Source organism: Pinus tabuliformis, chromosome Q, assembly GCF_031772625.1.
Source record: "Pinus tabuliformis cultivar Carrire ecotype Pingquan chromosome Q, CPIR1, whole genome shotgun sequence".
In the NCBI taxonomy this organism is placed as follows: Eukaryota; Viridiplantae; Streptophyta; class Pinopsida; order Pinales; family Pinaceae; genus Pinus; species Pinus tabuliformis.
Genome location: NC_142296.1, coordinates 1,126,364,901 through 1,126,380,075, shown reverse-complemented (window position 1 = coordinate 1,126,380,075; position 15,175 = coordinate 1,126,364,901). Strand labels below are relative to the sequence as shown.

At 38.6% G+C, this 15,175-nt stretch overlaps 1 pseudogene; it reads right to left on the bottom strand.

Moving 5' to 3' along the window:
* Positions 1-11,171: 11,171 nt before the first annotated feature.
* On the bottom strand, positions 11,172-14,205 carry LOC149223497 (pentatricopeptide repeat-containing protein At2g13600-like; annotated as a pseudogene).
* Between the last annotated feature and the right edge of the window lie 970 nt (positions 14,206-15,175).

Below are 15,175 nucleotides of genomic sequence, written 5' to 3'. Positions count from 1 at the left end.
TTGAAGGATAGGGTAGAGCTGATCTGCAGATCCTTTCTTCCCGCTTGAAGATAACCCTAAAACTAGCATTTGCATCTTATGTTGCAAAGGAAACGCCGTAAGGCATAGAGTGGGGAAGAATAGGGACATGTGAATGGACATTGTTGAAAGCAATGGTGGATGATAATGGGTTACAATTGCAATAGCTAGTTATGTGTATTCTGAAAATGGATATTTTGTAAATAATAATAGGTTGTGGAAGAATAGCGACATGTGAATGGACGTTGTTGAAAGAAAGGGTGGATGATAATGAGTTACAGTTGAAAGTATTAGTTATGTGTATTTTAAAAAAGCACAGGGATATCCATAGGCATCGTTGGGCTGTTGATTCCTTCCTTGTCTGACTTTGGGATGTCATGGCTAAGCTAGCGCTTCATATAAACAAAGGATAGATTCGAAAAATTTATAAAACGGTTCCCTTTTGGAATCGAAAATCATTCGATTTTGCCATTTCCATATGGCCCAGATTGTTAACAAAGAAATGGGCCTCCACTTGCAGTACATGTTGCTCCGTGCTTTGGAAGCCTCATAGATAGAAGGAGCATTGACGATGACGAAACCAAAGTCAGTAGTTAAGTTCTACCAAATCAACTGGGATTGAGGACATTGTAGGAAAATATGCAAATTATTTTCAGAATTTGATCTACAAAGGGGGCATATGGCAGGCCCACACCATTTGCGCTTCTGGAGATTCTCCCAAGTGAGATTCCTGTCATGAAAAACCAGCCAAGAAAAAATAATGATTTTTAAAGGGCATCCAAATTTCCAAAACGCTGGGGGGAAAATATTATGATATGTATCGGACTCTGATAATAAAATTTGGAGATATATATGCTTTGCATATATAGCCGATGCACCACTGAGACCTTTCCAAACGAGGCAATCCCTATCTGACGAGCGATACAATCCACGCGATTGCAATGAAATAGTGATAGCATTCCATTGGGATTCCAGAGCACCGGGTAATTGCATTTCTGTAGCAGTTTTCCAGATTGGAATAACACCATCCCATTTTTTTATTGCACTGGCCCAAAAGAAATATCCCCTGCTGTGTAAATTTCTCAAAAGTTGAGAGGAGATACGGATCTTTTCTCCCATACCTGCGAATTCATCAAATCCAATGATAATATTGGATCCGGATTGGAATTTCCAAATCAAATTTTTTCTAAAGAACGACTCCAATCTTTTAAAACCTCTCCATATATATGAGCCGTTGGTGGATCTAGTGGAGCGCTGTCTATACCAATATGTCATGTCTTGCTCATCCATGTACTTAGCTCTAATGGTTTTGCTCCAGTTGGATTCATCCATAATCACTTTCCACATTGATTTACATAGAAGGGCTCTTCTAAAGGAGTGTAAATCCAATATGCCCCAACCTCCCATATTTTTTGGCCGTGTCAACTTCGAAAGCTTGCTGAGGTGATATTTTATCTTCTCCTTCTGTCCTCCCCATATGAAATTAGCTATCATTCTGTTTAAACTGTTAATAGTAGATGAAGGGATATAGAAAAGGTGTGCCCAATAAACCATGATTTGTAGCAGCAGGGATTGTGTGAGAATGGCGCGACCTCCAATTAATAAGCACCTGTATTCCCATGTAGATATTTTCTTATAGAACCGATTTGGAATACATGACCAGTCGGCCAATCTGTAACCCACAGGTTTCAAATTGAATCCCAGATGTTTGAAGCCCTTCAGGATAGGAAATGCTTTAATGTTGAAAAGATCTGTTAGAAATGTGATTATACCTCCATTCACATCAGCGACATAGAATGAAGATTTTAAATCGTCGATATACATGTCGGTGGCTTTTTGAAATCTCCCAAAGATTTCATAGATACATATCCATGTTGATTTGCACAGTATGGCTGACGGAAGGATATCATCAACAAAAAGATTATGCGACATGAATATATCCCTGCAAATGGGGAGAGGCTTGTATATCTCTTGTTGGATCGCTTTCTTTATGTGTAGGCTCAGAGATTCCATAACTAGAATGAAAAGGAGTGGAGATAGGGAGCAACCCTGACGTAAGCCCCTGGCCGCTTTGAAGAAAGGAGTTGGGACACCGTTAATTAGGACTGCATAATTTACTACCACCACATAGGCCATGATCCATTTGATGCACTTAACATCTAGGCCAATCCTAGCTAGTAGGCATCGAATAAAGCCCCAGTTCACACAGTCATATGCCTTTTTAAGGTCGATTTTAAAAGAGCAACTTCTATTTTCCTGCTATGCATTGAGTGTAATAAATCTTGAGTGAGAGCCACTGCTTCTAAGATATTTCTGTCGTTAAGAAACCCGTGTTGCTCTGGAGATAGATGTAGAGATAGAGTGTTTCTAATTTGAATAGCTATAATCTTTGATATGACCTTGTATAATACGTTGCACAATGAGATTGGACGATAATCTGAAAATGTGGAGGAGAACTTTTTCTTTGGAATTAGAGCGATATATGTTGAGGAGATTTTTTGGCTTATGAAACCCTGTGTTCTCATTTCCTCGACCATCTTTAGGATATCTGTCTTGAATAATTTAAAGAAGTGGATGAAGAAATCGGTGGTCCACCCATCTGGCCCAAGGCACTTGTCTTTCTGGAATGATTTCATTGTTGCCAATAATTCTTCTTTTGAAACTTCACCAAATAGAGCTTTGCTTAGACTTTCATCAAACATAGTGGGGTATGGGTCTATTCCCCATAGAATATCCTCAATATCACAGACAGAATCCTCACTGTAAGCCCTTTTGTAAAATTTCACAGCTTCTCTAGAAATAGCCTCCTGTGAGGAGTGAGAATTTCCTTCCTCATCCTTGATCTCCCAAATAGCGTTTGTATCCCTTCTCTTATTTGCAAACCTGTGAAAAAACTTGGTGTTTTTATCTTCCTCTCTGAGCCATAATGCTCGACTTTTGAGCCTCCAAGAGGCCTCTTCTTCTAATATCTTTTGTTTTCTTTTTTCTAAATCCCATATATGTTTTCTGATGGTGGATGTCATGGAGGGATTTTTAAAAAGTGTAGATAAGTACTCCAGTTTCCTACATATGTCCTTCAGCTCCTTTTTATTGGAGGCCGATTTCTCTTTTTGCCATTTTTTAACCTCCTTTTGAAGAAATTGCAGGCGATCAAGGAATTGCCGGGAAGAGTCATTTTCCTGCATGGGAGATAGCTTCCATGTATCATTTATAAATTTGCTGAATTGACCAACAGCAAGCCATGCACAATTGAACTTGAAAGGATATCCAAATCTGCGTCCAGCATATTTCCATTGAAAAGAAATGGGGCGGTGATCAGATATGAAAGATGGTATGATGTTCATGGTAGGAGGCCCATATCTTTCTGTCAGTCTTTCATGGTAGATAAATTTGTCTAATCTTTTCGCCAGGAAGGAATTGTTGGATCGCCCATTGTCCCAAGTTGGTCCCTGACCAATAGGCAAGATATCAATAAAATTATTTTGTATAATAGATTCCCGAATGAATCTCCCCATCGGATCATATTTCTTTCCATTGCCCCATATTTCGTCATTACAAAAGGTGCAATTAAAATCTCCACCAATTATCAAAGAGTCAATTTCAAGTAGTTCAGAAGAAAGAAGATAATTCCAGAAAGGGTACTGGTTTTTATATGGAGCATAAATATTCAATATGTGAACGGGGTCTGAAGATCCACAGAAATGGGCCAGCACAAGAATGCCAGTGAAACATTGAAAAGCAGCAGTCGTAATCCATTTAGGGTCCCATAATACAGCTAGTCCTCCAGACATGCCCACAGCATTTGAAGCGACCATATGCCATGTTGGTAACATCCGCCTGAAGTAAGAAATGGTTTGTGAGCTATCGTGCATGGTTCCCTGTATAAGAAGCATTTTAGATTTTGAAGAGACAAAAAGTTTTTTTAGGGCCAGAAATTTGGGGTCAGCTCCAAGGCCCCGAATGTTCATTGATAGAATGTCGATCATTTGGGAAAATCATTAGGCCGACGTGCTCTAAGAGGCCTTTTAAGAGGAATATCTTCAGCTGCAATTTCTGTAATAGGAATTTCAATTAAGGAAAGATCTCGGGTTGACGAGTCCTGTCTTCCCTTCCTACCCCGAAAGTGTCTACTACCACGCTTCTCTTTGCGGCGGACAGTTATGTTTCTAGCTGAATTAGGGCTAATATTGGGCAAGGGGGAACGATTGGGTCGATGGACAGTTAATGGTTGAAATTTTAAAGACGCTTTTTTAAGGAGGTCAATATCCTGATCAAAAGAATTACGGGGAGAGGTTCGAGGGGATAGTGGAGGGGAAATAGGGATATATGGAGCCTTACCTTTATGGTCAGGTACATGTCCAAGGGATGGAGGTTTAGGGGAGTGAGCTATATATGGAGATTTATTATTTATATCAAAAGAGCGACCAAGTGAGGGGGAAGACGGGAATCTTTGGATGGGTGGAATGTGAGAGGAAGGGGATTGGGGTGATGAAGATATGTATTGAATATGGGCAGACGCAGGATCAATACATGGAGGCTTAGAAGATGCAGGAGGGAGGGGAATCTCAGGGTTTGGTTCCAATTCATGAGGTGGAGAAATATTGGAGAAGCCCGTTACTCTGGCCGATAGGTCAAAAAAGGACAGCGAGGGAGTTTTAGAAACAGTGGAAGAACGGGGTCGATCAGAAAAATAGTTAGAATTACGATTTGTATGGTTCACAAATACAGATCGAGATTGCGGAAGACTGGCAGATCAATCTAGGGAACGGCCTTTCGGCGAGGATAGGACGTCATTAGTTCTGACTGGAGCCCGATAGACCTCCATGGTGTTAGGCCATTCATATGCCGAATTTTCTCTTTCATATGTCGAAACAGGAATATTTACAGCATGGAACTTTTTCTTCTGTTTACCATTGGGGCAACGAGGACAATTACGAAAAATGTGTCTAGTTTTGTGACAATTTGAACACCTAAATGGGACGCCCCAATAATCTAATCATTGTTGAATTTTGGACAGCTCCCAAGTTAAATCAATAGACTCTGGAAAACCCCCTTTGAATTCCTTTTCTATGAGAATCTAGGCCACCTGCTTGTCTTTTGCCCCAATACACCTAGGATCGACGTATATGAATCGCCCAATAGCATTTCCTATTTTTTCCATAGATTCTTTGGTCCACAGTTCAACTTTGGTCCACAGTTCAAGAGGCAGGCCAGGCAATTTTGGCCAAATGTAATTGTTTTGGGGCGTGCAACGAAGCGGATTAAAACCAATAAACCATCTGTGCAGAGCTAAAAAGCTCTTCTCTTTCACCCAGAGTTTCGAATAGATAATTTCCAAGTAACGTACCCAGAGGAAGTGGAAAGTAGATATTTTATTGAAAATGATTAATTAATTCTTTTAACTAACTTTACATTATTTGATAAGAGAGAAGTAGATTAATTAATTCTTTTAACTATTTATTGTATTGAAATATATTTTTTTATAACCTAATATAAAAGAAATATATAATTCCTTCATAATTCTATATAAATAATAAAATAATTAAACATGTATAATTATTTTAATGTTAATATGAAATTTAAATAGAATATCTATAAATATTAATAAAAAAATAGTAATAAAAAAATATTTTAATTTCTATTTTAATTAAAATATTTTTATTTCAACCTCTTATGCATAAAAATATATATTATGAAAATATAAATTTGATTTAAATTTTAATTTAAAATAATATCATAAAAAAATATTTCATTATTAAAAATAATATCACAAAAAAATATTTCATTATTAAAAATAATTAAAAAAAAATTCATTATTAAAAATAATAAAAAAAAAATTCATTATTAAAAATAATCAAAAAATATTTCATTATTAAAAATAATCAATTCTCTCAAAATTAAGATTAAATTGATCTATTAATTTTTCATTTACATACAGGAGAATCTCAAGTTATCATTGAGATAAATAAATCTCTATAGTACATACTTGTTATATCTATATATATATGAATGAAGATCTTTGCTATGATTTATATTACTGTGGCAATGCCATTTTTCCACAACAAATTCTTTTATTAGTATTTAATACATGACCCTTAAATTTTTCATATACTCAATCTTGACTTAAATACACATGAGTGCATTACAGTTCACTTTAGTTACATTTAGAATTAATAACATCACATCAATCACATGATTATTTTTCATATACTCAATCTTGACTTAAATACACATGAGTGCATTACAATTCACTTTAGTTACATTTAGAATTAATAACATCACATCAATCACATGATTTATCCATGGAAATGGTACATATGATAATTAGATTGCCACCAGGAGGATCTAAATAATTAAGTTCCAATGTACTAAGTTAATGTAGGTTCTCCACAAAACATGTATATTGGGAAATGAAATTACAATGAATGATTCTCTATGCAACACACTAGGAATTGGAAATGATAATAATTCTAATAATTCTTTGAATGTATGGTTTTAATCCCATATTGACTCACTAACGTACTGCTCAATCTCCTTGACCTATGTGATACACTAGACTTTGGTTTTTTTTCGAAACTCCTTTGCTTTCTTGATCTCCCATAATCCTCTACCTCTCCCTCCTGGCACAATGTTCTTTAATTTCATGTACCATGTTAACATGTGGTCTAATAGTGGTATGCAATTGTGCCACCTTTTTCTATTCATCTAGTACCTATTTAACATTCCAAACTTCTTCACATACAAAAATATGTTGTTTGGGATCCTCCGATCCAACACAGTGAAAGAACGTAATTCGCATAGAAGGATCAACGTCCATTACCATTCTCTACGTAGTTCCACACTATGAAACTTTTGATTGATTTGTTTGGCATCCTAGATCTTGATTGACTACTTCCACTATTCTGATTATTATCACTATTCCCTTCACTATTTGGATTTAATTATAATAACTTACTGGGTGATCTTACTTCTTGACGTAGGTGATAAACTCATCTTAAATAAAATCTCTCTGCTTGTCCTCCATTTATAAGGCCGGCATAGTTCGCCCTAATTTGCAGTAGGTGGTGATATCATACCCAAAAGATTCGCTCTCCTAATGGATATACATTCTGCCAGATTGGCTGGATCTGGCTACTTTCTAAATTTAACTTGACTCGACTACCTAAATTTAATGTACTTTAACAAATACAACCTCTGTCTGTGCTAAGTTTGCCCTATTTAGCTGTAGGCGGTGATCATACTGGCTCTCCTAGTGGACATAAATTCCGGCAGCTTGGCAAAATCAGGGATTACTTCTTTCAGTCCATCGGATTTATAGAATCGATCAATCCATGCGCTCAGCAATGGCATTTTCTCTGGATCTATTAAAACGCTATCGGTAGCCTTTGATAATCACTGACAATCACTGACAAACCACCCAATGCGATGTCAAGCAAGCCGAGACCTCACTTTTTTTTTCGAGGTAATGAATGCTGTGGAAGCCACCTGTAATCAAGAAATATGTTATATTTACTATCTGTTTTTTTTTATTTTTATTAATACAGAAGCGTTTTTTATTTTAAAAAAATGGCGTTTTTTATTTAAAAAAAATTGGTTCCGAGATAACTCATAATATTGAACCAACAACAGAATTTGAAGCCCAGAACCATTCACATTCCGGATTGTTTTCCAAAATGCAGCAAGGTCCCGTATAAAATTACTCTTTACAAGTTTTGTATTTTATGCAACACTTTATACTAGGTATAAAGGATCTTTCCAAAAAATTAATTGCATTTCATTCTGGTTTCTATTACATTCTATACCAAAGCTTCCTTTTCATTATGGTTTCTATTACATTCCTAATCAACGCACATTGAACAGCGGAATGACAGCTACAGTATCGGAGAGATACATTAAAAACTTGTTGGCAAGCAAAAAATTTTCAGATGCATATACATTTTTTTTATCTGTTTCTTTCTTTCTTTTTGTACTAGCAGCCTGTTGCTTCTTGGGTTCAAGCCCTAAACGACTCACTATAGGGGATTTGAATCTGAATCTGTGTTGTTTCAACAAACTTATTAACGAATTGAAATGCCCCTGGGGCTACATTTTTTCTCTCTTATCTTTGAACCTTTTTCAATTTAATTTAATAATACATCTACAAAATTAGCAACCGTAAATTTTGAGTATTCTGGACAACAACCAAAAAGGGGAAAAAAAGAAGCATTCTTTACCACACTTTCACTATGGCACCATGTTTCCAATTCGCCACCGGTCATTTGTAAAGCTCTCAAATTCCGAATTCGAAGACAAGAAGGCAGGGAAGTGTCTGGACACTTACTCCAGCAAAGCCATAGAACCTGATCCGCTTGTTTCAGAAACTCGGATATGCTTCTCAAACAATTACCTTCGGCCCTCAATAGGTGCAACGTGCTCATATCAACATAAGGCTGCAAAGAGTTGTGGAACAACTGGTCAGGTATTCCTTGAACCCTGTTTATCCCGCGCACCTGAATTATTATCTGAAAACTGTTAGAAAACCATATGGACTTACTCGTAAATCCAAACAGTATTAACAATATATAACTTGTAAAATTTTCAGAACTAACATTTTGATTCAAACACGTACATTTGGTTGTATAACCGCATTACAAAAAAGGCCGTCAGTGGGGCGCCAAAGACGACGATGACATCTCGGAAGTTCTCTATCAGCGAAATCTCTGCCCAAGTCTCTGAGGTGATTGTGCATTTTTATACGGTTTTGACAGTCGATCTCCAGAATACACTTGTACTCTAGGTTCTGAAGATTCAGCCTTCCTTCCCATCCAGATCCGTCCCATATGCTTATGGCCAGATCTTTATCTTCTTCTATTAAGAAACAGGCAATATCTAAGAATACCTCTCTTTCCTGGGGGTCAAGACGGTCGTAGCTAATCTTAAGACTGTTTTGTATTTCCGGGGGAAGTACTAAATCTGATATTTTCAGCAATTGGGCTTCCCAATACTCTAAATCTTTTTTAGAAAGATGAGACCCAAGCACTTCGAGAGACAAAGGCAATCCATCACACGCATCCAAAAACTTTGTAACCACTTCTTCAAATCCCGCACGGGGTTGAGGCTCCTGAAAGGCATGCATGCAGAAAAGGCTTTGTGACTGTTCTCTGTCGAGGCCTGACAGCTTGTAAATGGACGAGACTCCGTTACTTGAAAGAAAATCCCTATTGCGAGATGTAAGTAAGATTAAGCTATCGGAACTAAGGGCCTCTTTCAGAGGTGAAAATAATGCTTTTAACTGCCCGGCATCATCGATATCATCCAAAATTACGAGAGCTTTAGAACCCAAGAGACGATGAGAAAGCTCTGATTTACCTTCAACAATGTTACTAACTGCCAGATCCCCTGAAGTCAAGCCTTGGAGGAGTTTATTTTGCACAGAAATTAAAGAAGTTTCGGCTCTCACATCTTCCAAAAAACAAGATCCACGGTAGGCTGACCTGTTGCGGTTAAAGAACTCTAATGCCAAGGTTGTCTTCCCTACACCACCAGAACCCACAATCCCCACAACCTTGGTCTCCACGCTGGGTCGCTGCTGCAGCATCACTGTTTTCTCAAAATCTTGTAGCTTTTCGTCCAAACCAGTTGGATATTCAGCTACAAACAGTTGAGGCTTTCTAATTTTTTCTTCCACCAATTGAACTACGTTCTCCAGGAGTTTGCCTTCGTCGCTGGTTATTCACAGTAAAACCAAACGTGAGTGCGAAAAACTTCGTTTATCAGTACAATCAAACTATTAGGGACACAGAGACTAAAAGTTCTTACCCATAATATGCCTTTAGCTCCAAACCGCAAGTGTGAAACCTCAAGCAATGCTTTTTTCCAATCTGCAATTCTTTGTTGTGGGTATCTCCTTTTCTTTTCATGACCTCGCAAGGCTTTACCATAGACTCCATTGTTGCCCGCCGCGCAACCAATAAATCTCAAGATTTGACCCAATAGTCCATGTTGCCTGTCATCTGTCCTGATCCGTAGATCACAAGGATTAACATTATAAAAGATTGGAATAACAGTAAGAATGAACTAAATTACCTTATCGTCTACAAAGGCAGCCCAGAAACAAGCAATGGCTCGGTCATATGGATCTTTGGGAATTCTTGCGAACAGGGTTCGATTTCACGAGCAGCTCGCTCTTAGCTTTGAGATTCTCTTCCGCGAACTGGTAATCGATACCTAGCAAATGCCATGCGAACCCGCACAATGAAGATACCTAGCAAATGCCATGCGAACCCGCACAATGAAGGGACTCGAGTCATACCGAACCGCTTTACCTGCCCCTTTTCTCCCCGTTTTTTTATTTCAGTTTTATTTTAGTTTTCGATCAACGATCGAAATTCGTTCAATCGTCTAACACCATCCATCTAAGGGTGAACAATAAGGCAGAACAATAAGACACGGGGCGCTGGGGGAGTCCATTTCAGATGGGAACGCCTTACGGCGTAAACATAATAAATAGTTAATTACTTAGATGAAAAATGTCTTATTAAAAAAATATGTCCATTAGTGGAAGAACACCCGACTTAGATATTTATAACGAGCGCCCTCATTGTAGTATTCATCATTCTATCAATTATTTATCTATCAATACATTTATACAATTACGGATTTATTCTATCTTCAAATACAATCAAAAACTGTTTATTTACACCCACATACATAACAGATCCGAAATATAAGTACATTATAAAAAATTCCCTATACCAAAAGCTTTATTAATTTGGAAGTTGGCTTTGAATCCAAATCTCCAAATCCCTACATGTAATAGCGCCCTTTGTCTTTGCTACAAACATCACCATCTTTGGCTTCTTGTCATTATCCAATTGCATGTTTTACTACTGCAATGGTACTTCCATGTTGGTGAATTTTAGTTTGCCATCCCCAAAATTTGCTCATAGAGCTCTCTAAATATATAGTTACCTGTTTATTTATCCATGTTACATAAATATCTTAAAAGAATGGTTCTCTGGTTCTCCCAACCTATGAGTACGTATCTTCCTGTCAATTTAACCGTGCTTCATAACTCTGATAACACAATGGTAAAGTGAAAATATGTTCTGGACATTGAAATGCTACATATATTAAATAGAAAATATAACACCTATTCCTTGGCTACACATCCATGATAGAGAATATAGATAAGCTTGATTGGTAGGAAAGTCATAATCCGCAGAGGAACACTGCTCATCATCACCAATGCAAGATTGCCAACATATATAAGCTTGGTCATCATGCAACCAAAATTTAACGGCTATTCCATGGCTACCAATCATAATTGATTACGTAAATAAGCTTGATTAGTAGGCAAGTCGTAATCCACAGTGGAACACTGCCCATCTTCACCAGTGCAAGATTTGCCAACATGCATAAGCTTGGTCATTATGCAAACCAATGCTTATGGCTTGTTTTACTGGGTTTTTCTTTTTTCACTAACTCAGGGTTCATTCACTCAATGCTCGAGACATCCACAACTATCTCTACAAGAACACAGTTTCTTGTTGAAACAATAGAAACAATGAGCATCCCTCACGACAATCTCCTGCATAAGAAGCTTGGGCATGGACTTCATAGCAGAGTGACAATGACTAGAACTTAAAAAGGTTCTTCTGTACATGTACGACTGTCTTAGGAGAACTGAACATGTTATAAAGTCCAGAGTCCAAATGCGATGACCAGATTTTGCTATGGTGGGAAAGATCGTGATCCTTTTACTCAAAACCATTTGGTAGAAATCCCATGTTGGGTATGGTGGAAACGAACGTCATCCTTTTAGTCCTCAAAACCATTTGGTAGAATTCCCACGTTGGCTGTATATGCCACAGCATTCATCTGATCAGACAAAGTTTCAACTTCGCATAAATTGTTTCTCTTTGTGGGAGTAGTCTATCCCCCTACGAGGAAAGCATGGACCTGTTTGTTAATAACAATCCAACTGCAACCGGGTTTCTTTTTCACCTTCCTTTCTTTCATCCTGTTCCGCACACTGCCAATGTCATCCCACCTACCAGCTGCTGCATAGATGTTTGACAACAGTACATACGGTGCTGGATTTTGGGGATTCAGCTCAATAAGGTGTTGTGCTGCCTTTTCTCCGAGGTCTATATTGTTATGCGTTCTGCAGGCACTGAGAAACGAACCCCACATGTCAGCATCCGGTTTAAATGGCATTTTGTTAATAAGGTCGTTTGCCTCATCCAAGCACCCTGCCCGGCCAAGAAGGTCTATCATACAGCCATAGTGCTCCATTGCAGGAGTAATGTGATAAAATCGAGTCATGACATCAAAGTATTGCCTTCCCTCGTCCACTAACCCTGCATGGCAGCAAGCAGACAAAACACCCACAAAAGTAACACGGTCAGGCTTTATGCCAGTGAATTGCATTTGTTCAAAGAGTTCCAGGGACTCCTTGGCACATCCATTTATTGCATACCCTACAATCATTGCAGACCAGGAAGCAGTGTCTTGTTGGCGCATTCTGTTAAACACCTTGCGTGCATCTTCTGTGCTCCCACATTTTGCATACATGCCTACAAGGGTATTTCCCACAAGCACATCAGAATGAAACCCACTTCTAATTACTACTTCATGGGCTTCACTGCCTCGTTCCAGAGCTGCCAAAGCTGAACATGCAGGTAAGACAATGACAAAAGGTTTCTGTATTCGGTTTTATATTTACCATTTGCATCCGTCCAAAAAGTTTCAGGGCGTTTTCAGCTTGCCCATTCTGTGAATATCCTCCAATCATTGCATTCCACGAGACAACATTAGATTCAGGCATTGTCTTAAACAAGTTTAGAGCCTCTTCAACTTGCCCATTCTGTGCAAATCCAGAAATCACTGCATTCCACGAGATCACATTTCTTTCAGGCATGATCTGAAAGAGCTCGAAGGCCTCTTTAACATATCCATTCTGCACATACCCTGCAATCATAGTATTCCATGAAACCAAATTATGTCCAGGCATTTTCTCAAACAGCTCCACCGCGTTTTCCACATCCCCACACTGCGCATACCCTGCAATCATTGTATTCCATGAAATGACATCTCGTTTGGGCATCTCTTGAAACAACTTCAGGGCATCCCCGACCAGTCCATTCTGTACATAGCCTGCAACCATAGCATTCCATGAGACAACATCTCGTTGAGGCATTTTGTCAAACAATTCGCGTGCAAACTCAATAAACCCATGTTTGGCATACATATCCACAAGTCCATTTCCCACAAACACATTCGTTTCGAATCCACCCTTACGAATTTCACCATGAACTTCCCTCAGGACTTCCAAATCAGTACACGCCGGGAGAATGCTGGAAAAGGTAAAATGATTGGGCTGTAAACCCATATCTTGCATTTCATGAAAATATCCCAAGGCCTCCTGAGCATGCTCGTGCCGGGCATAAGCTGCAATCATGGCGGTCCACGAGACCACATTTTTCAGAGGCATTTCATCAAAAACCCTGCGAGCCTCTATGAGGCTCGCTAACTTAACGTATATACTAACCAGTTTATTTCCTAGCGAGATATCCTGGCATTCAAATTGCGTTTGAACCATGTGGGCATGGACTAGTTTGGCATCTGGAAGAGATTTAACATTCAGGCATCCCTGCAACAGAGAATCGTAAGTAGAGGAGTATGGCCAAATCCCATTCTCAACCATGTCCTGCAAAATGCGCAGTGATTCCCTCAACCGACCCTGTTTACACAAACTTTTTACCAACCCATCATTCCCTTCTTTCGTTTTCAGAGTATCTGTTGTAGCTTTGCATCTGTTGGAAATTTCGAGAACTGGTTTCACTGACAACACCATTTTTCTTCTTATGATCGTTTCTCGCTGCCATTGCCATGGCTATTTTATTAGTCCCCCATTACCTGCCGCAAGGCAGCAGGGACCATTGCAACGAGTATGACAACACCATTTTTCTTCTTACGATCGTTTCTCGCTGCCATTGCCATGGCTATTTTATTAGTCCCCCATTACCTGCCGCAAGGCAGCAGGGACCATTGCAACGAGTACGCGTTTGTTCCAATGTATTTCAGGAGCAGCTCTGAGATTCTCTTCCGCGAACTGGTAATCGATACCTAGCAAATGCCATGCGAACCCGCACAATGAAGGGACTCAGAGTCATACCGAACCGCTTTACCTGCCCATTTTCTCCCCGTTTTTTATTGCAGTTTTATTTTAGTTTTCGATCAACGATCGAAATTCGTTCAATCGTCTAACACCATCCATCTAAGGGTGAACAATAAGACACGGGGGCAGCTGGGGGAGTCCATTTCAGATGGGAACGCCTTACGGCGTAAAAATCAGTAGAAAGAAGATTTGGGGACGTGTTAAAGGATAGGGTAGAGCTGATCTGCAGATCTATTCCACGTTCCATGGTGGAAACAAGGGTAGTAAGAGCCAACGAATGGGAGCATTGATAGAGCAGAGGTGTGGACCCATCGAGACACGTGAGGCAAGATGAAGTAAGTCAGTTACGGTGGTGAACACGTCAACCCGGGTAATGAGAGGTTTGCCGTCAAATAACGACCTGTCAATCTATATTTTATATAAGTTGTTAAACTGATACGAATTTAATGGCAGGAAATGATAATTTTCTTATGTTAAGAAGAGTTTTTTCGGTAGAAATCACATAGGAGAAAAATTTTCCGGCGCGTTTTGAACTAACTAGTGTGGTTCATCATCAGGGCCAGATGAAGATGCAGATGATCGCACTCTATTTAACCCTGTGCCATGATTTGCATCTTCATCTGCCCTGATAATGAACCACACTAGCTAGTTCGAAATGCATCGACAAAATTTTCTCTTATGTAATTTCTACCGAAAAAACTCTTCTTAATGTAATATGGATCACAGATTTTTTTTATTATAATCATTGAGATTCAACCTCCATTATAGTTTATGAAAAGACATGAACCAAAATCTCTATTTGTTTTTGTTATGGTAGCAACATTGAATAAAAGATAATTTGTTCATTTTTGGCAAAAACATTTTAAATAATATTAAAGATAATTATGAGTATGATTATACAATTTTCTGATTTTCTCTTCCAATTTTTTGTATCATTTTTATAATTTTGAAGACTGTGATTGTTCAACGACCATAGATATCATGTAGGAGAAGCTG